Source organism: Phascolarctos cinereus, unplaced genomic scaffold (genome assembly GCF_003287225.1).
Source record: "Phascolarctos cinereus isolate Bilbo 61053 unplaced genomic scaffold, phaCin_HiC Scaffold_2;HRSCAF=192, whole genome shotgun sequence".
Taxonomy (NCBI): domain Eukaryota; kingdom Metazoa; phylum Chordata; class Mammalia; order Diprotodontia; family Phascolarctidae; genus Phascolarctos; species Phascolarctos cinereus.
In genome coordinates, this window is record NW_027555625.1 from 362,502,296 (window position 1) to 362,528,898 (window position 26,603).

Consider the following 26,603-nt stretch of genomic DNA (forward strand, 5'->3'; position numbering starts at 1 on the left):
TGTCTGAGGCCAGATTTGAACTCAGGTCCTCCTGACTACAAGGCTGGAGTCTATCCTCTATGCTGCTTAGCTGCCCCACCACTTTTTCTTTATATAACAGTCACTTGGTATTGGCAGCAACAGTGTCCTGTCCTCTGATCACTGTAAATATTGCCTTGCCCTTGATCCATTCTTGATGGAAGCAAAGCACTTAGTTCTTTCCTTCTTGTCCAATCTCTTGTGACTAGTTTAAATGGTTAGCTTCAACCTCTTGTTTGTTACATCTGGTGTGTGTGTGTGTGTGTGTGTGTGTGTGTGTGTGTGTCTGTGTGTCTGTGTGTGTCTGTGTATGTATCAGGTATCAGAAGCTGGGCTTTTTCTTTTCTTTTCTTTTCTCTTTTTTTGGTGAGGCAATTGGGGTTAAGTGACTTGCCCAGGGTCACACAGCTAGTAAGTGTCAAATGTCTGAGGCTGGATTTGAACTCGGGTCCTCCTGACTCCAAGGCCAGATCTCTATCCACTGTACCACCTAGTTGCCCCTGGCCTTTTTCACAAATGGCTTTCTAACCTTTTTCTGAGTCTTTCCTATCATTTCTTGGGATTTGATGCTTACTCATCTAGCACAGTTCTAATGCAAATGAGAAACTCCTTTTGACTATTTCTCACTCGGGTCTTAAGGAAAATCCAATTTCTAGTCACTTCATGTCCTTTCCTTTCTTTTCTCTCCTCCCACAAAACAGACCAAGATAGACACCTTTTACTCCTGTCCTGCATCTTTACTTCCTTGGAATCCTCTGATGCTGTAAATATTTGTTGGGTTAAATTGAATCAAACTAGAATCACCTGTTCTGTGATCTAACTCAAGAATTTCACATGTGGGAAAATAGCTTCAGATGTCTAGAGCTGCTTAGGTCCAGAAGGTCCAACTAGGGGCCTTTGGTGGAAGTTGCAGGGAAGTTTACATTCAGTTCGATTCGACAAACATTTATTAATACAACCATTGGCTATGTGCAAGACACTGATAGATACTAAAGAAAGAATAAGGAAGAATTTCTTAACAACTTGAATTATTCAACAATGGAATGGACTGATGAGAGCTCCATCTATAGAGGTTTCAAGGAAAGTTGGGTAACTCCTTTTGGGAGATATTATAAAGGTATAAAAGTTGGTCTAGGTGAGCCCTGACCTTCCAACTCCATGATACCATGGTTCTAAATAGAATGCCCCTCTCCAACACACACACACACACACACACACATCCATAGCATCCCTAACCCCACCCATCCTGCTAACTCTCCTTCTATGTTCTCTAAATTTTTTTTAACTTTGCCTCTCAAATGTCTCTACTCCTTTGGTAGTGAGGAAGGGAGAAGAGAGAGAACATACTAATGAAAGGGAGGGAAGAACCACGAAATGTTAGAGTTGAAAAAAATGTTAGAGTTGGATAGGATCTTAGCTCTCATATATCCAAATTATTCCTAGCCCAAATGTCATCTCTTCTATTAAATCTTCCCAGATATCCCCTCCCTTCCTGCCCACAAAAAAGAAACCAGAAATGATCCCTCCAACCTTTAGCCTTTACTTACTCATCTGTTGTAATCCTTATCACATTCTACCTAGCATTAGCATTATTTCTGTATGCTTTATTTCCTTCTAATAGATCCATTTAATTAAATCAAAATTTTTCAGTTGTGTCTGACTCCTCATGGCCCTATTTGGGGTTTTCTTGGGAAAGATACCGGAGTGATTTGCCATTTCCTTCTCTAGCTCATTTTACAGATGATGAAACTGAGGCAAATGGGGTTAAGTGACTTGCTCAGGGTCATACAACTAGCACGTGTCTGCCCCACTCATTTAACTGGAAAATGTCAGATTGAAGGGCACCTTAGAATCATTGAGTACAAACTCATAGAACTAGATAGAAGAGGCCCTGGGATTTTTCTAGTTTAACCCCCACATTTCACAGTCAAAGCAGCTGAGGTTCAGAGAGGTGTCATGATTTATTTATGGTAACATAGTGAGGTGGTGGCATAGTTGAGACTTGAACTCAGGTTTTTCAACTCCCAGGCCAGAACTTTTTGCCACTGGACCAGAATGCCTCAAAGTGTTAGCCCTGAAGTCAGGGACTCTACTTCATTTCTGTATCTCCCTCAGAAATACATGTAGTAGGTAATATATGCATATGCATAGTAGGTAATATGTGCATACACATAGTAGGTAATATATGCATACACATAGTAGGTAAATTTGATTAGGCTGAAGTTAAACTTTAGTAGCAGGGGTTTCCTCAGAACTGCTGAAGTGGAATTAACTTCCAGAGGTCCTTCCTCTGACTTCTGCACAGTTTCATGCCTCCTTTCTTCTTCCTTTCATGGTCCTGCAATTTAATAACCTAGATAAAAGGCCCAACTAACCACAGCATTTCTGACTCAATAAATAGGTCAAATCTATCATGTAGATATTAGGAAGTGGTTTGATCACCACTGGATGACAATCTGTGAACCCAGGACCCCACTCCTTTTCATTACTTCCTTTCCTCTAGTACGGCTAGGTCCTGATTAGTATGAATCATAAATCTAATAAATCCTGAATCCCATTAAGTGGTCATGGCATTATTTGAATTCACATTGCATATTTCCATTGGGCTGGAACCAATTACCATACTTTACATAATTGTAACTTAGGATAGTGCAAATCTAAATACACGTGTCCACTTTAAGGTGTTCGGTATTCATTATTCCTACTAATCAGGTCTTGGCTGTATTTACCTTGCATTCAGCCCTTGCTATTTCTTGCTATGAGTCTGTGAAACTTTAGATAAGAGACCTCTCCTCTTAAAGCTTCAGTTTTCCCATTGGTCAAAGGAGTTAAGCTGATCTCTAAGGTTCTTTCTAGTTCTGACTAAAATTAGACTGACTGACTGTAATGTGGGCTGTAGAGAGCACATGCATATATTCCTTCCATGTTTCTGGTTGACCGTAAGGAACCTTTGGGCTAGCTTCCAGCCTATGTATGACTAATTATTGAGGAACTTGCACTGTGAGAGATGAAGAGTCCCCTAATTAGTTGCTAAGCCAGAGGAAATGATGACTTAGTGGATGGACAGAATTAAGGTACCTTTTTCTCTACCTTTCTCCCCTTCTTTTCTAGATATGTCCTAAGAGTCAGGTAGGACAATTATCCCTTTTCCTCAGCAGGCTTCCATGTGACTGAGTACATATAAGAAACCTAAGAACCCTGAACTTAGATTTGGGTAGCCTCTGTTGTGGTCCTTTCCTGAGCAGGTGACTGAGCAACAGCTTTGAGAGGAACATGTTAGTACAAATGGACAAATGTATTGGGACCAATGAGAAGACTGGTCAGTAACGGCAGAAGTAGAAATAAACTGGTGGCAAGGGAAGCTTCTGTACTGGAGAGGGTGGCCGCTGCAAAAAGGATTGGCTCAAGCTTGGACATTTTACTGTTTAATTTCCTATTTGAATTAATGCCGAGCCAAAGTGAAATAGAAAATGGCAAATTAGCAAACCTACAACCTGCTTTATGTTATGAGGTTCAAGTATCAGCCTCTCAGCAGACTGTGACAGCAGTAACAAATAAATAAACAATATATAATGTATTTGTCATAATATAAATATTATAAATATATAAATAAAGCAAATATAAAAATAATAAATAAAAACCCAAAAGCCATTCTAATCATTCTGTTGACATGTACTACAATCTTTTTTGTTTAGCACTTTTTTGTGTATAGAGCTATATTACCAGTCCCATACCCTGATTCACACTGTACATTTAATACCTTCCTCTTTTACTCCCACTTTGAGGGGTTCTGGGCATGAAGCATCAGCCAAGCTATAAGTAAAAATTTCCCCAGGGAGCCAGAGTAGAGGACCCAATGAGCCAGTAATTGTGAGATAAAGGAGCTTCTTCTAACGGTAAGCCCACCTCCCCAAAGTTGAATCTAGTCAAACTGTGTGGCTAGGTACAGGACAGGGAGGAGTAGCTGTGCCATCCTCAGCCAACTCAGCGAAGTGGTTCATCAGTGTTAGAGATTCTGATTTTATGTCTGAAAAAAGTTCTGGGTTTAGTCAAAAGTTTAAGTTGGAGTTCTATCTTTGCCACTCACTAACTGTGTGACCGAGCAGGTCACCTCACCCCTCTAAGCCTCAGTTTCCTCATATGTAAAAAGGAGACACATGGTAAACTATAAAATGCTGTTATTATGATTATCATAATTAACTAGTATTATTAAATGCAAGCTATTACTATTATTATTATTCACATAACTTCCTGAGGACAGGAATTTTCATCATATATTCCCTCAACAACATTGTTATAATTAACTAGTATTATTAACTATAATCTGTCACTGTTATTATAATTCTCATAACTTCCTGAGGACTCTGACTTCTAGCATTGTGTTGACAAAATTCCATGGTCAAGATTAAGCAACAGTTCAGACACTGGGTATTAGTCTCAGAATAGTAGTATGTTGAAATGTCAGTGCACCCTAGAGAATTATTTTCCCTATGCCATTCAATCCTCTTTTTACTACTTCCTCCAAGGGTACTTCAGTTCTTTGAGTTAATCCAAGGCTTCTTCCTTCTCTTGTTCTGATCATTACCCTGATTCTTTTCTGGGAGGATTCCTTTGAGGACTGATCAGGAATGATGATGAGTCTGGAGGCTGGGTTAGAAATGATTTGGTATTCAATAAGACTGATGTGAATAATAATAGCTATCATTTATACATTGCTTTGAGATTTGCAAGATGATTCAGTAACAGCTACGTTGTGCGATGACTAATATTGATAAACTTAACCCTTCTCAGCAATGCAAGAATCTAAGACATCTCCAGAGGCCTCGTGATGGAAAATACTATCCAAAGAAAGAACTATGGAATTTCAATGCGTATTGAAGCATACTATTCGATATTTTTTTTCTCTCCTGTTGAATTTTGTTTCCTCTTTCTGGTGGTTTCTTCTATTGGTTCTAATTCTTACTTACAATATCACTAATGTGAAAATATGTTTAATAGGAATGTATATGTATAGCCTATAGCAGATTGTGCGTCATCTTGGGGAGGGTGGTGGGGAGAAAGGGGAGAAAAATTTTAAACTCAAAAGCATATGGAAGTGATTGTTGATAAATCAAAATAAATTAATTAAAAAAAATTTGCAAGGTGATTTACAAATATCATCTCACTATTATCTACCTTGACAAGTAGGTGCTATTATTATCATCATTTTACAGATGAGAGAATTAAGGCAGACAGAGGTTAAGCAATTTACCCAGGGGTCACACAGCTGGATTTGAATTCAGGTCCTTTTGACTCTAGGTCTAGCACTCTTATCTATTGAACCACTAAATGTAAAGGGTTTTTAGAGCCCTTGCTTTGGACACTGCTTTGGAATTGATAAGGAAACTGATAAAGTTTCTCATTTCGGTGGGAAGAGATTTCAGACTGAATATTGTCCTAATGTTAATTTTGTAATATGTAGCCAGGCAGCTAGGTAGTGTACTGGCCTAGGAATCAGGAAAAACTGAGTGTAAATCTGACCTCAGACACTCAGTAGCTGTGTAGCCCTGGGCAAGTCATTTAACCCTGTTTGCCTCAGTTTCCTCATCTGTAAAATGAGCTGGAGAAGGAAATGGCAAATCACTCCAGTATCTTTGCCAAGAAAACCCCAGATGGTGTCATGAAGAGTTGGACACAACTAAATTGACTGGACAATAACAATATGCAGCCAAAAAGAGGGAATGGGATACAAGGGGAGAAGAGAAGAGAAGGGTTTCAGAGTGTTTCCACACTTTGAACATCATTCTACGTTTTAAATGGTAATAAGCATTTATAGTTTTTCTGTGTTTATTATGATGTAATATTGTTAATAAACACATTCTATTAAGCAAATATTGATGAAATGCCTACTGTGGCTAAGGCATTATGATTTATTTGATTCTGAATGCTTGGCCAGAATAGAACCCTCTATTATATTGACATGACATGACATGACATGACATGACACAGCATAACATAAATATAATATATTTTGGGTCTAGACCTATAATTTCACCAATGTAAACTCCTCCCACCTAAACAGATGAGTAATGATTCTGAAGTTTATACCCTTAGAGACTTAATTGACTGGGGCATTTGAGAGGTTAAGTAACTTGCCTAGGGTCACAAAGTCAGAATATGTCAGAGATCTCCCTGACTCTCTATCCACTATGCCATATTTCTTCTCATAAAATAATATTGATCTAATAATCTGATTTGTAGTGATGTCCTTTACAAATGTAATTCCTGGAACACACTGTGGCAAAATGCAAAGATTGTCTGTATGTAATAATCCCTTAGATGCGTATGGGCTTTGCAGTGTACAAAAGGTTATCTCCTTATTGAATTTAAGCCTCACTACAGCATTGTGAGACAAGTAGATTGGTGCTGATCAGATCACAAAATCTTAGCTCTGGAAGGAACTGTAGAGATTATATACTGCCTCATTTTACAGATAAGGAGATTGAGGTTCAGAGACAGAGAGAGACACAAAGACAGACAGACAGAGACAAAGACAGATGGAGAGAGAAAGAGAGAAGAAGGAGGAGGAGGAGGAAAAGAAGAGCTTTCCAGGCATAAGAGACACTTTGTGCATAAGCACAGAGGAGAGCATGGCTAGCAGGCCATTTTAGTTGGAACATAAAGAGTGTGAGTGTGAGTAACATGAAATTAGTCCAGGAAGAAAGGTTGGGACTAAACCCTAAAGGGTCTGAAATGCCAAAAATAGTTCATATTTATACTGTGCGTAAGCAGGAGAAGTATCATGAGCTTCAACTTAGAACTGAGGAAATTGAGTTTCAGAGAGATCATCCATTTTCCTGAAGATACAAAACTGTTCAGGGTCAAATCCAGGCCTCAAGCCCAGGATTCAATGTTGTGGAAATGGGAAGGATGTAGGATTTGAAGTCAGGAGACCTTGCTTTGAATCCTCCATTCAGATGATTTTCAGATCTACGTATCTAGTCGTGGTCTCCCCTCAAGAGCTTCAGCCTCTTGTCTGTAATTATCTATCAGATATTTTAAACTGGACTATTTATAGTCATCTTAAATTCAACATGTCCAAAACTGAACTCATTATCTTTCTACCCAAATCCTCACCCCTTCTAGACTTCCCTATTTCTGTCACAGGCACTGCTATCTTCCTAGGTTCTCAGTCTGGTAATGTTGGCATCATCCTCGACTCCTCTCTCCTCCCTCCACTCACTCCTCACTCTCCCTCACCCCACGTATCCAGTCAGTTGCCAAATCGCGCCATTTCTACCTTCACAACATTTCTTACATCTGAGCCCTGCTCTCCACTCATGCATATATCACTTTAGTTCAGACTCAGCATCTCTTGCCTAGATTATCGCAACATCCTCCTAATTGGTCTGTCTGCCTCAAGTCTCCAATGACTTCAATCCATCCTCCACATTGCTGCCCAAGTTGTCCTTCATTGCAGATCTGACCACATGCCTCCTTTATTTAGCCATCGCCAGGGGCTCTCTATTCCTCTAGAATGGAACACAACTCCTCTTTAGGTTTTAAAGTCCTACAAAGTCTGGTCCTAACCTACCTTTCCAGTTTCATTGGGCATTACTTCCCTTTTCACACTCTGCAACCCAGCCAAAGTAGCCTTCTCTCTGTTCCTCACACACAACATTCCATCTTTAGTCTCCATGCCTTTATACTGAGCATCCTCCAAATCTCTGTTGCATTATCTCATCTGCATCTCTTCCTTTTAGAATGCATCCTAGAAAGCATCTTCTGACTTTTCTGATCTCCCGACTGCTAGTGTCCTGTATCCCAAAATACCTTGCACTTAACAACTTCATGTATACTTGTGTTTGTATAATATGTTTATATACATTTTATATGTATGTGTATTTCTATTTGCTAATATTTATGCTATTTATTTTTTACACGTAATTGTCTTGCACATTAGAATGTAAACTCCTAGGAGTAGGAATATTTTCATTGCTTGTATATGTGTCCTCAGAGCTTAGCACAGTACCCAGCACATAGTAACCATTTAATAAGTGCTTATGGATCATCTTGGCCCTGCCAGGACCTTTGGGCCCTGTGTGACCTTGGGCAAATGACTTAATTTCTCTGGGCTTCAGTTCTCTCACATATAATTCGAGGGTGTAGATTGCATGGTCTCTGAGGTCTATTCTCAGTCTAAATTTATGATCAAGGGTTCTTTATTTCCTTATTCCCAGGCCATATTCTGCTATACTTTTGCTGTCCATTGGCAGGAAAGAATTTGAAAAGTTACAGTGAAATTCCTGGATGGCACCAAGAGTAGCACCCAAGCTCCCCCATAAGGGTCCAATGCCATGTCAGTAACCTTTCAAAAATTCTTCAGGAAAAGGCCATATCTACAAATTGGGCTCTTTCTACAGCAATGAGCCATGCTCTTACAACTTTTATAGGAATAAAACACGGAGGTGACAAACAGCTTGGATGAGTTGAAATGTCATTGTAACACCCTGCAATCCCATCCATGTAGAGAATTTGGTGCCAATAAAGGTTGCCCAGAACTATTGGCTAGGAATTAAGGGAGGTTCCTCCTCTATGGACAGGAAGCCAACAGTTCCAGAGAGGCAGCCTGTTAGAGGGGAAAGAACACTAGTCTTAGAGATAGGAGACTTATGTTCCAATCTCAGCTCTTCTACATGCCAACTGTGTGACTTTCGGGAACTCACTCTAACTCTCTGAGACTCAGTTTCCTCATTTCTAAATTGGGGATAAAAATACCTGCCTTTCTTACTTCATAGGATATACATACACTTCTCTGTTTGACATTTAAAGCCCTTCACTTTTTTGGCTTCAATCTACTTTTCCAGACTGACTTTGCAATACTCCCCCTCATATCCATTTTATTTCAGCCGAACTGGCCTATTTGTTCTTCCCTGGAGATGACCTTCTGTTTCTTACCTCTGGGCCTTTGGGGAGGCTGCCCACTACTCCCAGCATGTGCTTCTTCTTCAGCTAGACCTTTTGGAATCTTCTGATTTCATCAAGCCTGAGCTCAGAGGCCACCTCCTACACAAAGCCTTTCCATTTCCTCAAAATTGTCGGGGCCCTCCTTCCACTCACTTTGTTTTTTACTGTATTTGTATTTTGTAGTGACTTATCTACGGATATGTGGTTTCTCTTAAGTAAGTTCCTTGAGAGCAGGGATTCTTTTTTTTACTTCTAGTTTCTTTGTAACCCTTCTTCTCACCCCCAAGCTGGTAAAGAGCTGTGTCCACAGTCAGGCTTTAGTAAATGCTTGTTAAGTCAAGGATTCATTGGGATTACTGTAAGGAATGTCATCTCTCCTCTTTGAGCTTCTCTTTCTTCATCCTTACAAGCTGGATCACAGAAACTCAGCTGTAAAAGACTTCAAAGGTCATCTAGAATCTACATATTAGTCTGAGTAACTCATACCTGACAGGAATCCCTTCTAAGGCACACCTAACCATCAGTTAGCTTACCAGTCTTTCCTTGACACGGACAAGGAATCCATTATTTTCTAGAGCAGCCCATTCTTCTGGATAGCTCTAATTGTTGTGGAATTTTTCCTTATGTAATTTTAATATTAAGTAGCAATCTGCCATAACATGAAGACAGTGCTGTTATCTTAATATCCCTTGCCCTCTTGACCTTGTGTCATTTGAGACCTGTGAATACCCATCCCTGAATAATTCCTACTCCTTGATTTCTCTGTTTCTGCTCCAGAAATTTAATTTCACAGAGCTTAATATCACTGGAGAAGTAATGCAATTGATCTGATTTCACCTGTTCATGGTATTCACATTCATGGACCACAATCTTGATAGCTGTTCAACAATTCATCTTCTCTACGGAAATCCTTATCTACTACTGATCAAATTCATCACAGTGACTGTTTCAAACTTTCTCTTCTCTCCTCTTGTTATCAATCAATCCCTCACCAGTCACATTTACAGCAGGTGACTTACTTCACTGAGAAAATTGAGGACATCTGGAATGGACCCTCCTCAGTGTCCCATCTCAAACCTATTCAGCATTGTCCACCCCTTTTTGGTCCCTCCCTAGGTCAAAAAACAAGAGATAATACCTTTTCTCTTTACTAAAGCTTATTTTCCTACCTATGCCCTCTGTCATATTTCCTCTTGTCTTTTCCAGAACTTGTAACAATAGTTATTCTCTCCTTCACCCCCCCCAAAACATGATTATATCTAACCAATTTCTTTTATAAAAGGCTTTCACTGATCCTTATAGCCTATCTAGCCACCATCCCATTTCTCTCTTCCCCTTCACTGCCAAACTTCTTAAAAGAGTGGAAGTGCCTTCTCTTCCTCACTATCTACCTCTCCTCAACTCTTTGCAATCAGACTTCTGTTTCCACCACTCTACTGAAATAGTGTTATCCAATGTGACCAGTGAGTGACTTACCATTCACCAGATCCAATGGATTTTAAAAAACTTTTAATCTTCACCCTCTCTTTCTACGCCCCAAACTTTTCTGCAGCTTTTGACACTATTCACCACCCACTCCACTGAGGGTAGCTAGGTGGCATAGTCATAGTGGATAGAGGACTGGGCTGGGAATCAGGAACACTCATCTTCCTGAATTCACATCTGGCCTCAGACATTTATTAGCTTTGTGACTCTGGACAAGTCACTTAGCCCTGTTTGTCCCAATTTCTGGATCTGTAAAATGAGCTGGAGTAGAAAATGGCAAACCATTCCAGTGTCTTTGCCAAGAAAACCACACATGGGATCTCGAAGAGCCTGAAATGACTGAACAGCAACCACTGGATATTTTTTCCTTCTTTGATATCTCTTCATTCTCTTCCTAGCTCTTTAAAAATTGTTGTCTTTGCTAACTCCTTGTCTTCTTCCACTCTTTAATGTAGGCATTTCCCAAGGGTGAGTCCTTCACCTTTTCTTCTATCTTGGTAACCTCGTTCACTCTCAAGACTTCAACTACTATGTTAGTGTCTTCCCTCTGAGATCATGTCCAGTTATCCTGTATTTATCTTATTTGTACATAGCTATTTGTATATTGTCTCCCATGTTGAGCTCTTGGAGAGTGGGGAGTGGGATTCCGCCCCCCCATTTCTTTGGGTCCCTAGTGCTTGGGACATAGTAGGGATTTAGTAAATGCTTGTTGACTTGGCTCTCAAACATCTCTCTCTAGTCCTGACCTATCTTCTGCTCTCCAGATATTCATTTCCAACTTACATACAGAACATTTCCACCTGTCTATCCCACAAAAACATCAAACTCAATATGTCCAAAACAGAGCTCATTATCTTTTCTCCTAAATAAGGTCCTCCTTCTGTCTCCATTATTTATGTCTGTGGCACCACTGATCACCTGTTCTCCCATGTTCATAGCCTGCAGGTTATTTTTGACTCTTCCCTCTCCTTCACCTCTCATCACCCATCAATTACCAGGTCTTTTGAATTTCAGCTCCACATCTGTCATATCCATCCTATCCTCTCTATTCTCATTGTCACCACCCTAGGCGCTGGTTTCCACCCATATCGATGAATGGAGTGACCTTATCACATCCTTCTCATCTCTGCTCTCTCCTCCCTCCAAGGCATTCACCACACAATGTTAAAATGATCTTTCTTCTGTAGTCACAATGTTCCTTTGCTCAGAAATTATTAGTGGCTCCCTATTGCCCAATGAGAAAAGTTCAAACACCTTTGCCTGGCCTTTGAGAACTTCCACAGACTACCTTTGTTGTTGTTCAGTGGTTTCAGTTGTGTCTGACTCTTTGTGACCCCATTTGGGGTTTTTCTTGGCAAAAATTCTGGAGTGGTTTGCCATTTTCTTCTCCAACTTATTTTACAGATGAGGAAACCAAGGCAAGCATGGTTAAGGGACTTGCCCAGAGTCACACAGCCAGTAAGAGTCTGAGGCCAGATTTGAATTCAGGAAGATGACTCTTCCTGATTCCAAACTGAATGTTCTATCCACTGCTCCATCTAACTGACCTCAGGCTACTTTACCTTCCTAGATTTACTCATGTTAGACCACACCACACACTCAATACATTAGACAAACTAAGGCACTTTCTATCCTCCAGACATAGCCTTCACACTCTCACCTCCATGCCTTTCCTCACATTATTCCCTATGCTCACTCTTCCCCTTAATCTTTTGAGTCCACATTCATCCCTAAAAACCCACCTCAAATGTAACCATTTTCATATAGCTTTCCCTGATCCTCTAGTGGGCAATGCCTTTTTTCTTTGCACCTTGAAATTACAACTCTTGCCTTCATACTTAGAGACTTCAACATATAGTAGATTGACTCTCCTTCCAATACCCTATTTACTCAGTTCTTAAACTTACCCACTTCCTATGACCTACTCCTCTACTCATACCCTTGATCTTGCCATCATCCATAAATGCACCACCTCCATGTTCAAGAATTCTGAAATCCCCTTATCTGGCCATATCTACTGGCTTTCTACCTGTCCTTCTGCCTTCCTTTACAAAAATCTACTCTTTGTCCACACTGTGACCTCCAATCCCCATGAATTCTCAGTTCTCTCCCAGACCATCTCCCCTACACATCCCACTCTCCTCTTTTCCCCATTTTAATCCCTTGGTGAACCAGTTCAACTCTCCACTGTCCCTTGCCCCCTAATCATACTAACAATTTCACTCTGACAAACCTCAGCCTTGAATCACTTCTACTTTCTGCCATCTTTACTCCCATACTGTTTCTATGTGGGTGATTCTCAAATCTACTGATCTTGCTCTGACCTCTCCAAGGACTTAGAATCTTGCATTTTCAATTGCCTTTCGGACACCTTGAACTGGATGTCTAGTAGACATTTTAAACTCAATATGGCCAAAACTGAACTCATTGTTTATCCCCCTAAATCTTCCCTGTTCCTAACTTTCCTGTTACTATAGAGGACTACGCCACCCTTTCTGGCTTACGACTTAAGTGTCATCCTCTACTCCTCCTTATCTCTTGCCTTCCATATCCCATCTCTTGCCAAGGCCTGTCAGTTTCACCTTTGCAACATCTCTTCTCTCTAATGCTGCCATCACTGGACTGCTGCAATAGCTTTCTGGATGGTCTGCCTGCTTCAAGTCTCTCCCCAACTCTAGTCCATCCCTTATTCAGTCACCCAAGTGATTTTCCTAAAGTATAGGTCTGACCAGGTTACCCCCCTCCCCCACTCAATAAACTCCAGTGGCTTCCTATTGCCTCCTGGATCAAATATAAAATTCCTCTGTTTGCTCTTCAAAGCCTTTCCTAACCTACTCTCCTCCTACATTTCCAGCCTTCTTGCTCCCTGACAGGTACTCTTTGATCTAGTGACATGAGCCTCCTGGCTGTTCCACAAACAAGACACTCCATATTTTGACTCTGGACATTTTCTCTGACTGTTTCTCATGCCAGCAACTCTCTCCCTCCTCATCTCCACCTCCTGGATTCCTTGCTCCCAACTAAAATCCCATCTTCTTTTTCTAGTCTCTCCTAAATTCTAAAACCTAAAAGTGCCTGTCCTCTGTTAACTATTTCCTATTTATCCTGTGTATTTCTTTATGTGTATGTATTTGTTTGCTTGTTGTCTCCACTATTAGATTGTGAGTTCCTTGAGGGCAGGGATTATCATGTGCCTCTTTTTGTATCTCTAGCTCTTAGCACAGCATCTGGAATATTGTAGGTGCTTAATAAATGTATATTGACTAAATGAATTGTGCTTTGTTTGTGCATCCTTCAAACATACTTGGAATATAACATTGTCCTGGGCCTGGGGTGGGGGAGGGTCCAATGTGGAAATGCAGGCAGGTACTCTAATTTTGTGCATTTAAGGATCTCCCAAACCTGGTTCCATCCTAGGTTTCCAATCTTATCTCTCACTACTCCCATTTTAGTACCCCTTGCTCACCATCTTCACTGTCCCCGAACACACTTGGAATTTCTCCTCCTTTTTGTCATTTCCCTCAGCTAGAAGGCCTTGATTCCTCTCCCCACCTTCCTGCCCAACTCCACCTAACTAAATCTTTGAGGCCCAATCCAAATCTTCTTTCATGTAGGAAGTCTCCCCTAACCATTCTAGTCCACAGTGTTTTCTCTTCACTAATCCTCAACAATACAGTCTATGCTATTCATCGGACCTTTACAATAGACTACCAGGTTCATAAGATTTGTGTGCTGTCCTTTTGTTCTTATTGTTCTGTTTAATGTAGATATTTTTCAAATTTTTTATTATTTATTTCTATCATTCATTTAAAAAAATTGAGTCTCAAATTTTCTCCCTCCAGCTCCTTGCCTGAGAAAGCAAGTAATATATCAATTATACATGTGAAGTCATACAAACACATTTCCATATTAGCCGTGTTGCAAAAAAAAAAGAAAAATAAAGAAAGTAAAAAATTATAAAAAAATTATACTTCATTAGTTCATCAGTTCTTTCTCTGGAGGTGGATAGCATTTTTCATCAATTCCTTTGGAATGGTTTTGATCAGAGTAGTCAAGTCTTCCACAGTTGATCACCCTTACAATATTACTGTTACTGTATATAATTTTCTCCTGTTTCTACTCACTTCACTTTGTATTGGTTCATATATATCTTTTCAGGTTTTTCTGAAACCAACCTTCTTCTCACTTCTTATAGCATAGTAGTATTCCATCCCAATATATGCCACAAGTTGTTCAGCCATTTCCCAGTTGATGGGCATCCTCTCAATTTCTAATTCTTTGCTACCATAAAAAAGCTGCTGTAAATATTTTTGTACATATAGGTCCTTTTCCTTTTCCTTTGATCTCTTTAGGATACCACCCAGGTAGGGGTTTTAGCATACCTCCACATTGTTCCCCAGAATGGTTGAACCAGTTCACAACTCCACAAATAGTGTATTAGTGTCCCTATTTTTTGAAAACCCCTCCAGCATTTGTTATTTTCCTTTTCTGTCACATTAGCCAATCTGATAGGTGTGAGGTGGTACCTCAGAGTAGTTTTAATTTGCCTTTCTCTGATCAATAGTCATTTAGAGCATTTTTTCCCTTATAACTATAGATAGCTTTGATTTCTTCTGAATATGTCCTGTCTTCCTGCCAGACTGTAAACTGCTTGAGAGGAGAAATCCTGTCTTATCTTCTCTCCCTGATGCAACAGAGGCAAGTACAGAGCCAGGCCCAGAGTAGGCCCTAGGAGAAAATTGCCAGATCGCTATATAGGCCCTAAAAACTCCGGCAGAAAGGTTTTTTGCACATTTCTGCTGCTTTAAGAAAGAAACTTCTTTCAGTGACATCCTTATCCTGGTGAGCTTCTTAAAGTCATAGATCTAGAATAAGAGTCCGTCGAGTTCAATCCTTACATTTTACTGATGAAGAACTGGGCTCCAAAGAAGTAAAGAAATTTATGTAAAGGTAGTGAATTAACAGAGACATGACTCAAACCCAATTTCTCTGATTCTAAATTCTGTGTTTTTTCCATCGTCTCAGTTCTACGTCAATGTGTTTGTATGGCTGTCTGTGCTAGGTGGTATGATGGTAGAGTGCTGGCCCTGGAGTCAGGAAGATTCATCTTCTGAGTTCAAATCCAGCCTCAGACACTTACTAGCTATGTGACAATAAGCAAGTCACTTAACCTTCTTTGCCTCAGTCTCCTTATCAATAAAATGAGGTGGAGAAAGAAATGGCAAACCAACTCAGTATCTCTGCCAAGAAAACAGCAAATGGGGTCAAGAAGAGTTGGACATGACTGAAAAATGACTGAACAACGAGAATCGATTGTCTGTATGTTTATCTGCATGTGTGTGTATGTGTATCTATGCATGCTTATCTATGTGTCCAAATAATTATATATGCTTGTATGTGCCTTTGCATGTCATGGTGTGTTTATGTGTGCATGCATTTTGTTTCTGTATATGTATGCATGTTGGTGTTTTAGTGTGTTTGAGTACCTGGGTGCTTTCGTATGTATATGCATATGTGTGAAGACAGCACCCCAGAAGCAGACCTACATGTTGACAAAGGGGTCTAGTGAGCCTACCAGAACAGCTGGCTACCAATCATTTTTCTGGAATGTCCTTCTTTGACCTTAAAAGTTCCACCTTTGAAAGTATTTGAAAAATGGTTGGATCTATGAAATTTTGGACTAGTAGAACAGAATATGAATTGTGAAAATAGTCCAGCCTGAGAAAATTATAAAACTGTGTTTGTTTTTAATCAACTTCCAAATACCTATGGAGGTATTTACTATAATATAATGATAATAATAACAATAACAACAATAATGCTGTCTAACATTTATATCATACCTACTATGTGCCAGGCACTACGCTAAGCATAATAATAATATTTATAAATATTATTTCATTTGAAACTCACAACAACCCTGTAGGTGTTATTAATATCTCCATTTTACAAATGAGGAAATTGAACAAACAGAGGTTAAAGGACTTTCCCAGGGTCACATAACTAGTTAGTGTCTGAGGCTGAATTTGAACTCAAGTTTTCCTCATTCCAGTCCCTGTGCCCTATCTACTGTGACATCAGCTGCGCCTGGATTTTCTGTAGATTTTATGGTAGGGTTGTGCACAGATGACTGTAACCAATGTTTTTTGTTGATGATGATGATGGCTATGGGGATGATGGTAGTTTCCTAAATGTAATGAAAACTATGGGGACAAATTTTCCAAACTTTGGATCTCCTGGGGTCCACTTGCCCTCTCCCTCCAGCTTGCTGCCTGGACCATTTAACAACTGTTGGCCAGGAGGAACCTCATGAAATACAGTGCCACATTCTAGAATCAGAAGCACTTCGGTTCAAATCTGGTCTCAGATACATAGTAACTGTGTGTCTATGAGCCAGTTATCTCAACTTTCTGAGCCTCAGTTTACTCATCTGTAAAATGGGGATAATAACAGTCCTACCTTGGGGGCAGCCATATGGTGTGGTGGATAGAGCACTGGCCCTGGATTCAGGAGGACCTGAGTTTAAATCCGACCTCAGACACATAACACTTACTAGCTGTGTGACCCTGGGCAAGTCACTTAACCCCACTGCTTAAATCAACAAACAAACAAACAAACAAACAAATAAATAAATGAATGAATGAATGAATGAACAAACAAATAAATAAATAAATAAATGGAACAGTCCTACCTCCCAAGGTTGTTGTGAGATAATGAAATAATGTGAACTCATGCTCACACTTAGATGAACTAGAAAAATATTGGATCTTTAGGACATGAGTTTCAAAATACTGGCTCTGTAACTTCCTGCCTTCACATTATCACTAAGGTCTCTTACAGATCTAAATCCTAGAATCCCTTGCAGTGATGTGGCACAGTGAATAAAGCACTGGGCTTGGGGTTAGAAAGGCCCAAATTCAAATTTGACCTGGCTGTGTGATCCTTCAGACAGTCAATCAATTAATAAACATTTATTAAACACTTAGTGTGTTCCAGGCACTGTGTTAAGCCCTAGGGATACAAAAAGGAGGAAAAAGAGAGCCCCTGCCCTTGAGAAGCTTACAACATAATGGGAGAGCCAACATACAAAAAATGTACATATACAAAGTAACCTATATGCAGGATAAATGGGAAATAATTAATAGGGGCTGGGGGACGCACTAGAATTAAGTGGGGTTGGGGAACGCTTCCTGTAGAAGGTGGGATTTTAGTTGGGACTTCAAAGAAGCCAGGAAAGTCACTAGACAGAGCAGAGGAGGGAGAGTGTTCCAAGCATCGAGGACAGCCAGAGACAATGACCAGGTCAGAGAAATGGAGTATCTTGTCCATGGAATAAACAGGAGACCAATGTTATTGGATTGAAGAGTATGTATCAGGGAATAAGGAGTAAGAAGACTGGAAAAGTAGGAGGGGGCTAGGGTGTAAAAGGCTCTCATTGGCAAACAGAGCATTTTATATTTGTTCCCAGAAGCAATAGCAAGCCAATTAACCACCGTCTGCCTCAGTTTCCTCAACTGTAAAATGAGGATCATAATAGCAACGACCTCCCAGGGTCATTGTGAGGATTAAATGATATCATAACACAAAGTGCTTAGTGCAATGCGTGGCACTTAGTAAGTGCTTAATAAATGCTTTTTTTTCTCCCCCACCCCTACCCCCCCCAAATGCATGTAAAGTATTTTAAAAAAACTTTGTAATCTGTTATGGAACTTTGTCTTTACTACAAGACGTATTATCTAACTCTGTCTTCATTACGGGTTTATCTCTTCCACATTCCCCCTAAAATATTCTTTGACCCAGCATTATCATTTCAAGCAATATGCTCCAAGGAAGTCAGTGATGGAGGGAAAAGTCCTACAGATATGTAAATATTTATTTATTGTTCAGTCATTTTTCAGTTGTGTCTGACTCTTCATGATCCCATTTGGGCTTCTCTTGGAAAAGATAATGGAGTGGTACGCCATTTCTTTCTCCAGCTCATTTTACAGATGAGGAAACTGAGGCAAACAGGGTTAAGTAACTTGCCCAGGGTCATACAGCTAGTAAGTGTCTGAGGCCAGATTTGAACTCAGGAAGATGAGTCTTCTTGACTCTAGACTTTATACTCTAGCTGCTTTGCCATCTAGCTGCCCCAAAATATTTATAGCAACACTTTTGTCATTGCTGTTGCTGTTAACTGTTGTTGCAAATACCTTGAGGGAGAGTGCACATTAATTGGAAAGTGACTGAATACTTTTGAAGACTGGGGGGGGGGGGACTATGGGAATGGAACACTGCATATACTTTAAGACTTGTTTGATGTGTTAAAGGATGGTTTTGCTGAATTGCTTCTTTTCTCTTTCTTTTTTAAATTCTTTGTTACAAGAGATCGCTATCCAGGTGGTGGAATGTGAGGCACATATTAAAAAAAAAAGAATGGTAGGAAAACAGAAGATAAGAATTAAATAAATTTAAATAATAAGTTAAATAATAAATAAATTAAATAAATAAATTAAATAGCACTTCCAGGATCCCTGGTTCCATAGTGTGGGCACTTGCTTCTTCACTGGGACGGATCTGAACCCCTTATACACCTTAGGTCATCATGAGCTGTTGTGGCTGAAAAGTTCCTCTTTTGGTGCCCAGACCCCTCTGACAGAGCTATACCAGTCCTCAGACCACAAACTCTTCATTGAAGCCTTTTTGGCAGCCCAGGCCTAACCAGAACTTTTTTTCTGCTGGCAGAGCCTTAAGGAGGCCAAGTGTAACCTCTGGCCACATCATAATAGTAACTGCAGATCAAAGGCTCAAGACATTCTCCACTCTTATATGAGTGCACTCATATTAGGGCACACATATCAGAATCTGTAGACTTGTCCAATCTTCTCGTTTTATAAATGAGAAAACTGAGGGCCAAAGACATTAAGTGGTAGTCTTGAGGTCACATTAGAGCCAGGAATCGAACCAGGGACCTATAACTACAGAGCTGATATCTTGGCATAGGGGGAATGTTAGTAGCAACTTCTCATAAAACATTACAAATATATTACATATATATTTGTAATACATATATACACATACGTTATACACACACACACACACACATACACACATACTTAAGCACGCAGAAAGGTGTTGACAGATCAAATTCCATGAATTCATCTCCTCTGTCTCCTCAAGTTGCACCTTCATTAAAACCCAGGCACCCCAAATAGAAGCTACCAACATGTTAGTACCTGATTGAAGGCATTAGCCGAGTTCCACATTTAGCCTGGATTCCAGACAAGACTGAAGCCCACTTTATTTATGTCTGGTCCCTGCATAAGATCTTTCCATCACTCAATTGTCTATGTCTAAAAACTGGAGAGAAGGACTCTTTGAAATTGATGGCTGGGTTTTAGGGGCTACAAAAGTAATAATTGCTGGTATGCGTGCCCCCTGCCTCCCCCTTTCCCCCTAGACATTAAAATACCATTTGAAATGTCCTGGAGAGTGGCAAAAAAGCTCTTTGTATAATGAAGATTAGTGGGTTTTCCCCCCTTGGTCTTGGGTATTTAATTTCTTACTTTCTAGAAAGTGGTGCCTCTGAGAATTCCCAAGAGGAGGCTTGGTCCTCTCATTCAGGGAGGAATGTGGGGGTGGGGGTGGGGTAAAAAGGGCTCCTGCTTTAATTCAAAAGATATAGGTCCTAGGTCCAGCTCTGCCACTAACTAAATGCTCTTGGGCAAGTGTGCCTTAGTTTCCTTCCCTATAAAATGAGAGATTTGAACTAAATAAAATTTGGGGGAGGTGGAGGGTGGGTGGAACTGGATCTATTATTTCATAGTGAGAAAACTCTTCCTACCAATGTGGGTCAGCATTTGCTCTGCAGCCTACCGTCTTAGAAACTTACCAGGAGGACTAAAAGGATAAATGACCTGCCCAAGGTCATACAATCATTAAGTATCAAAGTCAGGACTTGAAGCCAGACTTCCTGATGTTGAAGGCTGGCTGTTTGTTCGCAACAGTAGACAGATGGCACAATATATTAACCACTGCACTTGGAATCAGAGAAACCTGAATTCACATCCTACCTCAGACGCTTCCTGTCTGTGTGACCCTGGGCAAGTCACTTATCCTCTGTCAACCTCAGTTTCTTCACCTATAAAGTGGGTATAAACATAGCATTTATTTTATAGGGGTGCTATAAAGATCAAATGTGGTATGTAAAATGTTATGCAAAGCACTACATGCTACTTGCTATTACTACTACTACTATTATTACACCATGCTACCTTTTAGCTCTAACAATATCTTACATTTGTTAAAAAAAAAACCTTTATAACTGACAAATCATTTTCCTTATAACACTCCCATGAGGAAGGTGGTGCAAGTATTATTATATACACTACAGACAAAGAAACTGAGGTAGGGGAATTGCCCCGGGCCAGCCAGCTAATAAGATCTAAAGCCAAGATTCTAATCCAGAACCCCAGACTCCCAGTTCTCTTTGCAAAATGTTGGAGTGCATTTCCAGTATGTCAAATTTCCCTTCATTTGATTTTGTGATTTTATGAATTTGGGCATTGTGGGAAATTTTCTGTGTCAGGCTTAGGTGGTCTCTGGGTTCTAGCTAAGGCTCTTATAAGTCATTACAATGTCTTAGACTATCTGTTTTCATGGAAAGATGCAAAGTGCTATGGGATAATATTAGCAATTATTAGTAGCAATAATAGTAGCAGTCTGCAAAGGAAACAATGTAGTAGAAAGAGCACTCATAATAGAGCATGAAAACTTGGGATCAAGTTCCAGCTCTGTCCCTTGATAGCTATATGACCTTGGTACAGTCACTTAATCCTTTTCTCTCCCATATTCAGTTTTTTCACTCACAAAATGGGGATAATGATATTGGTGCTACCTACCTCACAGGGTTCTTCAGAGGAGAATCACTTCAGCTAGAAAGTGCTATGTAAATGTTATTGTTAACTATCAGCCTGAAGGAATTTAGGATCTCTCTCTCTCTCTCTCTCTCTCTCTCTCTCTCTCTCTCTCTCTCTCTCTCTCTCTCTCTCTCTTTCATAAACATACACTATGAGAGAAATCATAGAATCATAGCTGGACCTCAGAGGCCACTGTATAAGTCAACCCCTTCATTCTATGAATACAAAATCTGGTGCCTAGGGTAGTTAAGCAAATTGCCCAAGGTCATACAATTAGTAAGCATCAGAGAAGATTAGAACTTAATTCTTTCTCCAGAGTCAGTGTTTTTCCCATCGTAGCAGTTACCTTCCTCTTCCTCATCTCCCCGTTCTCCCCACACTCCCACCTCTGAACACAGTAGAAATGTTTTGGCTGAAACTTCAGTTCCAGGCTGCTTTCAAGATTAACAGGCTAATCTTGTATTGGCCAAAGGGACTTGGTAAATATTAATCTTGGGGAACAAAGCAATCAGTTTGATAATGGGGAATCCTCTGTGGTATTGGTTGGATTAGATGCTGTTGTGTTTCTGTCATTATGCATGTTTCAACGGGGGTGGTCCTAGTGGAAAAAGATAGGAAGAGTGAGATGGAAGGTTCTGGATCATAAGTCAAAAGCTAAGTACTACATATGTCTGGCACTATACTAGGCACTAGGGATATACAGACAAGAGCTAGGTTAAGCTCAGGAAAAATCTTCCTTGACAGTCTATTTGCCTTAGACCCTAGGATAAGTTTCTTGCTCCTTTTTCTGCCCACCTTCCTTCAGATTAAACAGCCTCCACCATTTCCCATGACTCTATATTTCTGGAAACATATCATGAAAATCTTATATTCAGAAGGCATATTGCACTAACGCCTCATTAGAATGACAGCTGACCGATGATGCATTTGGGTGATGTATCATGGCACCCTGCCCTGAACTGACGGGATGTGGGTATGATGCACAATCTAAGGAAAATCTACAAGACCGCATCCCTAATGAACAGAAGTAGTAAATTCCTTACAATTAAAAAACCAGGGCAAGTCCCAGGGCATTCCAGGAGAGTGGCCAAGGTGCACCCCTCACAGGTTCAGCCTAGGGTGGCCAGCTCCCAAGGACTTTAGGAAGGGGCATTTAAGAAGCCAGCCAAAACCCTAAGCTTCAGCTACAAGTAAATTTTCATTGGCATCTGGCACCACAGAAGGGAAGAAGGGAATGGGGGTGGGGAAGGGGGAGGAAGGGGAGGGGAGCATTGGGCTTCTCTAGTCTTCCAATGGGGAAGGACAGCTGTGGGGTTCCATAGTCTTTATCACTCATCCATTCATCCAGACAACAAATAATTACTAAACACCCACTCCCTGTAGCAGCACGTGCTTGGTACTGCATGGTACGTAAAGATGAATATAACACAAACCCTGCCCTTAAAGAGATTACTGTCTAGTTGGTATGTATAAGCACTAAATGAATTGTACAGACAGTAAGTGTAGAAGAAGGAGGTGGGAATCAATATTGGCTTTGATAGGTAGCAGAAGGCATGGGGCAATGGTGGGCATTCCAGAATAGGAGAATGGTGTGAGTAGAGATATGTAGGAGGGATGGTGAGTAAGGCAGTCAGGCTATAGCATAGAATACATCAAAAGGAGAGTTAGGCTGGAAAGGGATGTTGTAATCAGAATGTGGAGTGATTGAAGGGCAAGATCAAGATTTGGGACTTACTTGAAGTTCATGCCACCCAACTATCTGACAATGATTAGCTGCTAACTGATCTTTGTGGCTGTCTTCTGTCAAATTCCTCACCCCTTTGCTTCTCTGACTTCGATACCTGTCTCCTAGTCTTCCCTTCCAACCCTTTCCCTGCCATTCCTGTGTGCATTTTGTCTTCCCTATCAGACTGGAAGCTTCCTGAAGGGAATAACCCTTTTGCTCTTGTCTATGTATCCCTAGGGCTTAGTATAGTGCCAAACCATAGTAGTACTAAGCAAATGATTCTTGATTGGAGGTAACCTTATGGAACCCCAACCTCACAGTTTCTTGAATTACTTAAGTCCTATCACCTCTATCTCCATTTTACTTCTAGTGTGGTCACAATCTAGTCTCTACTATTCCTCAAAATGGTTACACATCAAAGAAATCTTTGCATCAAACACCACTGTTAAAAATTTGATCTTTTATATATAATATGTATATATATATATATTTATATTTATATTTATATATAATATGTATTTGTGTGTATGTATGAAACAGATGCAGATCTATGACCAATGGCCATTTTCCAATAGATAAGTGGTCAAAGGATTTGAACAAACAGTTTCAAGAGAAAAACTGTGAACTATCAGTAGCCATATAAAAACAAGCCCCAAATCACCAATAAGAGAAATGCAAATGAAAACAATTCTGAGGTTTTACCTTATACAGTGTAAATAGGTCAAGGTAATTTAAAAAATGGAAGTTCACTTGGGTCCTGACTTTCTCATGCTGGAAATATGCCTGGAGCCTGGAGCCCCTTCCTCTGATTGGTAGGTGTCTCCCAGAAGTTCCATGTAAAGGAAAGTGTCCATATCTATTTCTCACTGGGTTCCATTCCTGACACTCCACTATGGCCCATCTCTTTGCTTTTCAGTTTCTTTTAATATATTATCTTCCCCCATTAGAATATAAGCTCCTTTTTATTTGTATTTGTACCCCCAGAACAGGATGTGGCACATAGTAATTGCTTAATATATAAGTGCTTGCTGATGAATATATTGTTGGAAGGAATGAGAGAATATACACAAGAAATATTGATGGAGCTGTTAATTAACTGGTCCATCTAGTCTGGTTGACCTCAGGCAGAACTGGCTTCCAGTGGGCCTCACTTTTCCCTCCCCATCAAACCCTACCCACAATTTCTCCCTTTTCTCCTGCTGCCTAGAAACTGAATTTTCATTCCCCCTTGCCAGAGGGAACAAGATTCCCTTCACTACTTGGACACTAAGACCCATTCTATCCTTCCTAAGGTATCAAAGGTCTTGCCATTGTCCCTATAAGCTATGCCCTTAGGACCTCAGGGTCTTCCTATCCTGCTCCACCTCATCCTCATACATAGATGAACTCTTCTATATATGTTGTTTTCCCCAATTAGAATTAAGTCTCTTGAAAACAGGGATTGTGTTCTTTTTTAATAATAATAATAGCTAACACTTTAAGGTCTGCAAAGTGCTTTATAAATATTATCTTATTTTACCATTGTAGCAACCCCGTTATTTTCATTTTACAGATAAGGAAATGGAGGCAGATAGAGATTAAGTGACTTGCCAGGGTCACACAGCTAGTAAGTATCTGAAGCCAAATTTGAATTCAAGTCTTCCTAGTTCTAGGTCCAGCATCATCCATGCATAATCCAGCTTCTTTTTTGTCTTTTTATCTTCAGAACTTAGTATAGAGAAAGTGCTTAATAAATGCTTTTCATTCATTAATTCTGGAAAAACAATTTGGACCTACGCAAGAAAAATGACCAAATTGTTCATACATTTGTTCCAATGATCTCATTACTGGTTATATATATGGAACAGCTAGGTGGCACAGTGAATAGAGTCCTGGGCCTGGAATCAGGAAGGCATGAGTTTAAATTTGATCTTAGACTTTTACTAGCTTTATGACTCTGGGTAAGCCACCTAACTTCTGTCTGCTTCCATTTGTAAAACAGGGATTATAGTAGCACTTGCCTTTCAGGGTTACTGTGAGGACTGAGATAAATATAAAACACTTAGCACAGTGCCTGGCACATAGTAGGCACTTAATAAATGCTTATTTCCTTTTGTTATTTCTTCTCTATACTCAGGAAGGTCAAAAAAGTTCTAATATATCCCAAAATGCTTACTGAACTTTTTATGGCATCAGAGAATTGGAAACAAAATGGATGCTTATTGACTGGAAAGTAGATGAACAAACTGGTTTATGAACATAATATTATTGCACTAAAAGAAATGATGTGTATTGTTTCAGAGAATTCAAAGAAACAAGAAAAGACTTAACATGAATTGATGCAGAGTAAAGTAAGTAGAAACAGAATAATATATACAATGACTAAAATAATGAACATTAAAAAAGGAAACTCCAAAAAGAAGCCAAACCGAGTAATTAAAAATCCAATATTAGTCCCAGAGAAGAGATAATGAAATATACCTTGCTTCTTGGCAGAGAGGTAAAGTATTACAGAACAGAATATTGAACACATTTTTAAACCCAGGGACTATATCAGTTATTGTTGCTGAACTGTTTTCTTTGTTATAAAGGGCAGTTCAACTCCAGAGACATGATTGGGGCACAGAAGGATGCATCTAGAAGTGACTGTGATGTCAAAATCAAAAGGCATCAATAAAAACTTCTTTTTAAAAAGCTGCATGTTTCCTGTATTTGGAAGCTTAGAATTCCTTTCTCTGACCATAATCTCCTGTCTCCTACTTCTCTTACTCTTCCCATATGCATTCTTTGCTCTTATCCAACTGTTCTTTCAGTCTGTTAATCCTATTCTGGACTTATTTTCATCCTTTCACTGTTACTTCACATTCGACCCTTTGATAATTCTCCTTGTCATCTCAAAATTCTTGTTCTATGCTCCCTTCACCCTCTGTTGTTCTTCTTCCCTGCTAATCTTTGACCCTGGGTAAGTCTCACCCCCCTCCTTCATTCATACTCCTTTGATGAATCCTGACAGAGCAAATCAAACTTATGCCGACTGGGTCCATGACAGATTCTTGCTGACCTCAATTGGACTTTCTCTGCTGTACAAAGTATTTTTATTCCTCTCTTATTGAGTCTCTATCACATTCCCCACAACAGCTGTTCCAAACCTTCTCTCTCCACAAGCCTCAAATTCCACCTCCCCCTTTCACTGTCAGCAGGCAACCTTATCTCCTATTTTATTGAAAAGATCTGAACTACCACCAGCTCTGCTTCCATCTTGGCCCCTGAAGGAATCATCCCAGGGAGCAAATCTTGTGGAGAAGGGGCCTGCTATACCTGCCACCACCACCACAACCAGCTGCCGCCAAACGAGCAGGGAAGCCAACTTTGAAAAGTTGAAAGGAAGAGGCATATGCCAGATGGGTCAAACCACTTCTGCCATCTTGACCACTGTCTCCCCTCAGACCTTGGTGGAAGCAGCCCAAGCTCCAGAGCCCAAGAACCCTGGAACAGCAGGGCTCTCCAGACCCCTGCTTCCATCCTGGCTCCTGTAGCAACTCTAGAAGGGA